Source organism: Durio zibethinus, chromosome 8, assembly GCF_047325235.1.
Source record: "Durio zibethinus cultivar Kanyao isolate XHJ-2024 chromosome 8, ASM4732523v1, whole genome shotgun sequence".
NCBI classification, from domain to species: Eukaryota; Viridiplantae; Streptophyta; class Magnoliopsida; order Malvales; family Malvaceae; genus Durio; species Durio zibethinus.
Genome location: NC_143169.1, coordinates 959,421 through 968,338, shown reverse-complemented (window position 1 = coordinate 968,338; position 8,918 = coordinate 959,421). Strand labels below are relative to the sequence as shown.

Here is an 8,918-nt window from a genome sequence, read left to right as displayed (position 1 = left end):
AATTCATTTCAAAACAAAATACAGTTTGCTTAATTTTTTTTCCTTTCCTTGTGCACGATGTAATTTTTTTTTTTTTTTTAACTTTTAAATGTTTAAGATACCCTTTCATTTCATAAATATGGTTTTAATTTTTATTGTTTTAGTCAAAATTAAAAAAAAAATGACTTTAACTATTTTAAATATTTGATTAAACTAAATTTTAATAAGCATGTATTTGAAAACTACTTTATTCAAAGTTTTGAAATAATATTTTTAAAATTTTAATATATATTCATAAAAAATTAAGATCAAGCTGAAAATGTTCTATTAAAAAATCAAATACTAATTATGAGACAAACATAACATATATTTTCAGTTAATATTAAAAAAAATTGGTTTATGTATCAACTTTTTAGTATCACTTGTGAACTTAAAAAATTTTCGGTCAATATTAAAAAAAGAAACTCATAAACTAAATATATTAAAATATTAAAAATATTTATTGTGGTGGATATTTATAAAGAATATTTTATAAATAATATATTATTATTTTTTAAAAGTTTATAAAATAATGCATTAAATGTTGGCTACGAAGAATTCAGCCAGGGTATAAGGGTGATTACATTTTGATTTAGTTCAATTATTTTAATTAATATATAGTATTATAAATTTTTAAAATTTGATTCAAATTTAAATTGAATTTTTTTAGAATAAATTTGAACTATAACATATTGTACCGATTTAGTTTAAGTTATTGGATTTTAAAAATTATTTTAAAAAATTTTGATATTGTTTTAATAGAATTTCAATATAGTTAAAATGATTATTTTTATTTTATAAAAATTTAAAATATATATGAACTATTAAAAATATATAATTCAATTCGATTTATTTTTTTAATTTGTTATTTCTTGATCCAAAATTTTATTCAAATTGATTATATATTTAATATCTAAATTTAACTAAACTAAATTAAAAAAAAAAATTCTAAACCAAACCGAAGACAGGCATTTTTTTTTTTAAAGTCTCATGGGCCATGATGAGCAACGAGTATAAGAGGATGATGATTTGCAGTACAGGCCGAGACTCCAGTGGGGAGGCAGCATCGCCTAATCCTAACAGAGCAATGCCATCACAATATTGGATCGAATAAGCCCTTCTCTATGGCTTCATGAAAGTTCATATTCTCCAACCTATCCACCAATAGCAATACATTTTGAGAAAAACAGTACTATTGCTTCCTTGAGCTTTCTTCCCAACGCAAAAGCCGAAGGAGCAGGCACTGCATTCCCAATTTGCCTATGCTTGTGTTGGATGTTACCAGCAAATTTATAAGTATCAGGGAACCCCTGTACATGCAAGACAAAGCAATGTTTAGTCACCACTCACCTTAAGTTGGCAATACAAGAAGACTTTTTGAACCACATATACATACAAGTGCAGATTGCAAAACATACTAAATTTTTACTTTAATTGTTTTGAAAAGATCAGTCAGTTGCACCACAAAAGTTGCAATTAATTCGCCACCTATCTTAGGTAACAATTAGAATAAAGTGTAAAGAGAGCTGTCTCGCTCAGCTCTCACAAAGACTAATCGCTCTTTTGATTTTCTAATTATCGCAGATGTTACAATTAGCTGTAAACTATTGTATTCTAACTCATTCTTTGGAAACTAATTCCTAAACTTTAATCATCCAAAGATGTTGCAATAAAAAGAAAGTTCCAGGAGCAAACTTACTTGGGAACGAGCACATTCTTGTACTGTTATTATTCTATCCTGACCAGGATGAAAGCACATCCCGACTTTCCCCATAGGTTGAGGATCTGTTACAGAAGTCGGAAAGTTTCCTTCCCAGTCCAGCCTCCTGAAAAGGCCCTTCCATTGATTATGTCTTTTGGCTCTGTTTGGCAGGCACCAAGGTATTAAATCAGCTGTTTGTCCCTTGGACAACCGAACCTGTAGCACAAATAAAGAAATAAGTACAGAACCAATAAGTTTTGCAGGAAATATGAAAATTGGAAAACATAATCACAATATGCCAAATGGTCTTCATAGAACATTTATCTTTAAAATTGTTAGAACATTATTCTAGCAAACATTTTTGTCCAAAAAAAATGAAAAAGGAGTGGCATACTATCATTGTCTCTCCGTAAACTTAATTGGAGTTTAGCTAAAGCATATACCTTTTCTTCTAAGAGGTCATGCCAATCAGCACCTAGGCATCTTGGGATTCTCTGACATCAGGTCAAATTTAACTCATTCATTTCCTTGGAAATATGATCAGCCAACAGCAACGTATTCCTACGGATGTTCTTTTGAAACCAAGATACAGGATCACCTTTGTACTGAGCAATAAAAATACAACATAGTTAGACACCAAGAATGGTAGAGTTATAAAAAAGATAAAATTTACATCAGATGTTTTCAATATAATCCCACCTCCGTAGTTGTTGTGGAAGCCCCATTTCCAACAGCTGGAAGGTCCCCAATCGCATCTCTAACAGTTATTGCACAGAATGGAGCACCATTTGCAGTACTTCGAACAGCAGCATATTGGGAATTTCCAGAAAAGGTGACCTTAAGCTCAGAACCAGCAAATACACGCATTGGTTCAGGCCATTCAGGGAGTGTTTCCTCAGGAGAAGCTGCCCATATAAATGCACGTTTGCGAGACTGAGAAACAGCATACCCTCCAGCTTCCAAAACACCAAACCTCACCTATAACAGTTCTAGGAAACAAATAAACCAGTCAGCAGGTTAAAACATTTTCTTCTCTTCTCCGATACAACAGAAGCAACAAGTTCATTTCATATGAATGCACATAAAACCTGTCAGGCCTAATACTTAGCGACACCTGATGACCCATTTTCAGTTTTACCAAACTTTTATTGTTACTGAAGCAAAAGGAATTGAAATCACCAATATGTCATCTAAAGTATTGGTAACAGAATGGTGCCTTGTAGAATCATCCATAATTTCACTTATGTAAGCTTAACTCCTACAACAGTAAAAGGGTTAAAAAAAGAAAAAACCACCTACCTGATAACCTATCTCAAGCAGTGAAGCTAAAGTTAACCGAAATGTTTGCCCCTTATTGAATGATACAAAATTCCTCACGTTCTCCGAAAGGAAAAACCTTCGGCAAAAGTAATCAGCAAAAGATAAGAATGACAAGATCGTCTCACACTGGACCTTACTCCATGTGCTCTGATTGAACCTATTCATCCCAGAAAATCCCTGTAATAAGAAAAATCATTAAATAATTATGGCCTCAGATAGTAAATTAATTCGCTCCTTTGTGCATTATTACAATAGTTTCAAAATCTGATACTAACAGACTGGAGGTGATATATATGATATACCTGACAAGGGGCCCTCCATTGATAAATTCTACTTCTCCTGGATGAGGCAGATTACTAACTTTCTTATCATCAAGTTTTGCCGCTAACTCGGCTGCTTCTGGGGTTGCTATACAGTCATCTGCATCCCCATGTTCCGACATGATAGCCCTGCATATCAACCCATTAACTACCAATGAAATGAGAGAAAAGAGCAGTTGTCTCCTTGCCCTTTCTAAAACTAAATAATTTTAAAATGTGAAAACGTTAAATAGATCAAAGTACAATGTCAGTGATTGTGTCATGGCTTTCATGCAAAATCCTATTGCGAGAAGTGCAGTGAGAATGGATGTTAGTCTAAGGGACCTCAGAAATAGAATGTTAATTGTCCCTTGACCCTAATTTAAAATAGGAAATGGAATGACCTTAAGGTCCATAATACATTTCCATAATACATTTGCAGCAAGCATGTCTCTAAAACACATCCGAGTTATTAAGAAGTGTCGTTGTTATCGTGACTCAGCAGTCAGCTCTAATTGAGGAAAAACATAACCCGCTGAAAGCAACGACTTTAAAATCACATTGCAGTTCTCAACAAACACCATAGCCTCTGGATGGTTAAGTTTAAACGCTTCTCCTGCAGGCTCTTCATATTCAAATTGCCCACTTCGTTTGTGACACACCTATAAGCATTTAGTGAGAGAATCAACAGTAAATCTGCACTTTATAATAAAACTTGCACTATATTTGGTTGATGATGGAAGCATAACTAAAAACAGCTACCCGCTTTCTGTAAACCTTCTGACAAGCCACCACAACCAGCAAAAATATCTAGGGTAGCAAGGCCGTTCATATGGAAACTGAATTAAGTTTGATGTTAGTTGGCAACTGACCATAAAAAGAACAATTACTTGTCAGAGGAAGATGCAGATTATCCAGAATTAAGCCAGAACAAGCAGGAAACAAATGTCTTGTGGTATCAATGATAAGGTTGTAAAGACAATTTGAATATATCGTAAGACAAGTAGAGATACAAAAGCTACCTACTTGATAGATCCCTTATTGGGATCATAAAAATGGTCGCAAAAGAAGACATGCTCAAATATTGCAGGGCCATCCAAAGGTGGAAGATCATGTTTCTTCCTGACCTCACACTTCCCTTCTATAACCACAATTGGAACTATCAATGTTAGCTCACTATAATAAACCTGAAAAATTCAATTACAAGATGCAATTAGGTTGAACATGGATGACATTTAGGTGTAACAGAAAAATAAGAAAGAAACCAAACAAAGAGTTTAATGACAACATAATTAAGAGAGGTCAAACTAAAGATCAAATGTCTTAGAACTGAAAACACAAATCCCCAAAAGCACCACTCTTTCAACTTAAAAACATAAACAAGTTTCTTGGTTAGTCAACAAGATAGAACGTCATTGAATGCCAGGTTATTGGTTGCAAATATTATACAATGTAATAGCAGAGACCTGGGATAAAACCCTTTATCATAACATTATCTTGTGGTGGACTGTGAACCTCTTCATATCAATCTAGGAGACTTAGAATTTTTTTTTAACAGTGGTTTAAATGCAAGTAATTGTTTTAAAACAACATATAAGATATGACTTACTTCTCGAATATCAGAATTGTAGGCATTCTCCATTGAAATGTCCTCCGGTCTAAAAAATTGCCTAACTTTAACATTTTCAGATTCAGGGTTAGCTTGTTTGCAACCAGTAGAAACCTCAATCTCTACCAGCTGGCAAACAACATAAGGTTTTAATCCTATGTTTCTTCTACCCCTAAATGTTTTCCGTTCCTTGCCATCAGTTTCAAGATACAGTGGTGCTAGGTAAACATAATCATGAATGTAATACTCAATGCCCCTAAATGTAAAACCATTCCTTGGAAAATTTATCTTGAAGGTTTCCTTCTACCTTTGAGTTTCCTTCAATGAACAAGAACTGCAGACCCCGGTTTCAAGGCCCATGAGCAACGGAAGCCGAAAGAAGGGTCCTCTTTCAGGCCAATACAGGCTTCTACAATAATATTCCATGGGCAAACCTTTCCTTTTTCTCTCGTCGGCCCTATCTCTGTCGGTCTTATCCTTGTTGGCATTATCTTTGCGATTCTGATATCCCCAAGGGCGCAGTCGGATTTCAGCTAGCACAGCTTTTTTAACATCTTCCAGTTCAAAATCCAAGCAATCATGGTTTAAAAAGACCTCCCTTGAACTGGAAATGTTGCCAAGAACAGTTTGAAATCCTCTCATCATCAACCTGCCATGAACAATTTTTCTCCCATCTTTTTTTTCATACATATACTCAATAAAATATAGAGAAGGCAGTTTAGCAGGTCCAATAGTTTCCAAAAGAACAAAACTGCCTACTGTAACTAAATCCTGACGAATATAAGCCTGTTTGTAAAGAGCCTCACCGTTGACGTCCTCCCCACCATTTCCCCGTCCCATTTGACATTGTCATTTGAACAGAGTGATTTTCTTGACATTACAGCCAAATGAGGTTTTTCATTTTTCGTATCCACTGGCATCTGTTCCTCTTCAACATCTTTAAAATCTTCCTCCCCGTTTTCTTCTTGTTCATCCTCAATTTCTTCATCCACTTTCACTTCACAAGCATCCGTCTCCTTTAATTCAGGTAAGTAGTTTGAGTAGTATTCTCCCCATATCCTGTTTATCAGTTTTGTGGTAGTTGCTGGCATAGCCTTCCTTTTGGATTCCACAAGCTGCATTGCAGCTCTTGGGTTCATGTTTACTTCCTTCTTCAGCACCACCGTTTTCTTTACTAAACATTTCGTATGATGCCTTTCCTCCATTTTTTCCTGAAGACTAGTCACAAAGGCACACTTCCTGATATTATCGTCAGAAAATTCCATAAATTGCTGCAATAAAATCTGTCCATTCACCACTACATATCTTTCTACAGCAGCTTGATTGGAGGATATGAAAGCAGGGTGATCTTTCTGATTTTCAGAAATTCTGCGGATAACATCCCCAAAAGAGAGGCGAGCCACTCGGTTTTGCTCCTTTAACATAGTGATGATACTGACTGCAAGCCTGGCTATTTTTAGAACTGGTTTGTACCATGGCACGTAACGTTTTGAAGGCTCTCCAAGCCTATACCTGACAAGAATAGAAACGGAAATAATAAGCATTTAACCTTCCAATGAATTTTCAAAACTAAGATTAAATGAAGGTAATGCATTTACCAACAGCAGGTTTCCTTGTTCAGAATTTAGACAAAGAGATGAAGGTAAATGCTACAAAAAGCATATTCGATGGAGAATTTAATTGCAGAAAATAGAAAAGAAGAGAAAGAAACCGCTATTTAGAGTTAAATATTCTTGTACTCTTTAGAAGCTTATTGATAGCTTTAGTTTTAGGTTTCTTTTTCGAGGATAGATGTAAAGTACCAGGACGTAACTGTTCGAATTGATACAGAAACCATTGAGGCTCCAACTTCAATCGTCCATTCCTTTACTGCACTCAAATAAATTGGAATCCCTTCCACATTCTGAAATCCAGTAGAAGTAGACTGCCTAGGATCAGCATCAAGATAAAAGCCACTTCCATCATCAGCCGTCATAATCCCAGACCCATAAATTGTTGTGACGTCAATATCAGCACAGGATTTCATTGGAAGGAGCTCCAAAGAAATCATCCAGGAATCCAAGTTGTACAGTGACCAATTGTGCAGCATGTTATGAGGAAGGTCTTCAGGATTGTTTGTGTCCATATCATTGTCAAAGATAACATACTCATCAGTTTCTTGGATACCACTCTCGTAGTACACAGGTAGAGGATAATCATCAGCAATCTCATCCTCATTTATTTTAGTATAGTACTTGCCCAATGAAGCAACAGGACGCCGATTTTTTTTTGGCTTCATTGATTGCCAGTACTCTTCTTCCTGCAGCAACTTGGCCAATTTTATATCCTGATCTTCTTCAGTCTGACAAGCAGATGAGCTAGACGGCACACTTTGCTTGCCATCACAAATTTTCAAACTAGTATTCAGAACCCTGTCTGATGTAGTTACTCTTGAAGACACAAAACTTTCATGCTTCTTACTCTCATCCTGAAGGGCAGCAAGCGTATGCAAATCCCTAAAGATCTGATCATTTTTCTTGGATGTCTCATCCAAACCAATGAGATGATTATATATAAACACACCTTGAGAAATGATGAAATCTTTAATTGATGTCCCAGGAGGAAAATTCTTGCTACCACTCATGGAATGGACAACCCCTACAAGCAGTTCATCAACACTCAGATCCGGGTTCCCTCCGCTACTCCTTGTTAATTTTTTGTAAACCTCCACACAAGCACGAGCCTTTTCAAAGAACAGATTATACGTCCCTCTGTAGCTATTTGCAGGCTTCAAACAATCATAATCTGCCAAATCAGTGGAAACCCAAATGACTGGCAAGCCATTTTCATAACCTGATATTGCCCAAGATTCAACCCTTCCAAAACTTTTGCATTGAAAACCCCTTGCTTCCCTTTTTCAGAACTTTCTTCCAATGGATATAATTAAGTCTTTAAATTCAAGTATCTCAACTGGCTGTGGGTTTTGATTAGCATCATGGAATATAGAATCTGTCAACCTCCTGATAGGTCGACCGGAATCGACCTTTCCAGCAGTCATGCCTATGGCTATAATCTCATGTTCCACAAGGTTAACCCTTTTTGACTCAACAAGAAATGCTTTGTCTAAACAGTGAACTGACTTTTCCTTAAAATCTGAGCATGCAGCTGCTCGCCTTGGCACTTTCCGAGAACCTGATGCCTTATCAGGATTCTCAGAACTATCTCCTTTCTGCTTTGGCTTACCGAGCGCTAACGGTTTGAAATCTGAGTTATTGGCAATAGAGTTTGCAGAATTTGTTTTACCGTCAGTCTCTTTCGCCATCCCTAGAAGTATCCAGTCAGTGGAGTAGGAAGACAACACATGTGAGTCACAAAAACATAAAATAATGAAACTGCAGAAATGGATCGAAAAGTAGTTGAGCAGATTCTGGATTATATACCAAGATGAGAAAACTAAATCTGCAATTATATATATATATATATATATATATATGAATTTAATTGCATAATTTAAAAAAAAAAAAAAGACTAAAGCATACTGTTGCGCCTGAAGCAATAATCACAACAATACAGAAGCAATAGACAACAATCAATAATCAAATGCGCAGGAAAAATAAAGCACACCAAGATTTACGTGAAAAACCCTCCAGTGTAGAGAGAAAAACCACAGGCCACCAGAAAAATCTTCACTATCAAATAATAGTTATACAAAGTTCTTCTCTAGCTAAAACTAGAGCTAATCAACAACCAGAGAAACAATTGAAGAAATCTCACCAAATAAGTGACTCAACAAATACACCCTGGATTTGTTCCTAGAGAGCTTCAAACCCGATCTTCACCGTTCAGAATGTATAACTCTGAATCATAAACCTCCTGACAAGGTTCCAACTCAATCGGACCACGGATCGACTTCCGTTTAACCAACTCTCCTTTCTCCTTTTTCTCTCTTTGCTTTTCCTGGCTTTTCTTTTTTTTCTGCTTGGTTGTCGAC

General features: G+C 35.6%; 1 pseudogene across 1 annotated transcript; it reads right to left on the bottom strand.

The window, feature by feature from the left end:
* Nucleotides 1-851: 851 nt before the first annotated feature.
* LOC111278869 (DNA (cytosine-5)-methyltransferase 1B-like) lies at nucleotides 852-8,352 on the bottom strand (annotated as a pseudogene). The gene is made up of 11 exons (XR_016343907.1): nucleotides 6,751-8,352; nucleotides 4,949-6,460; nucleotides 4,366-4,526; nucleotides 4,102-4,288; nucleotides 3,889-4,001; nucleotides 3,348-3,489; nucleotides 3,020-3,217; nucleotides 2,420-2,698; nucleotides 2,164-2,325; nucleotides 1,718-1,936; nucleotides 852-1,328 (listed from the first exon to the last, which is right to left on the bottom strand). The product of XR_016343907.1 is annotated as a DNA (cytosine-5)-methyltransferase 1B-like (transcript).
* Between the last annotated feature and the right edge of the window lie 566 nt (nucleotides 8,353-8,918).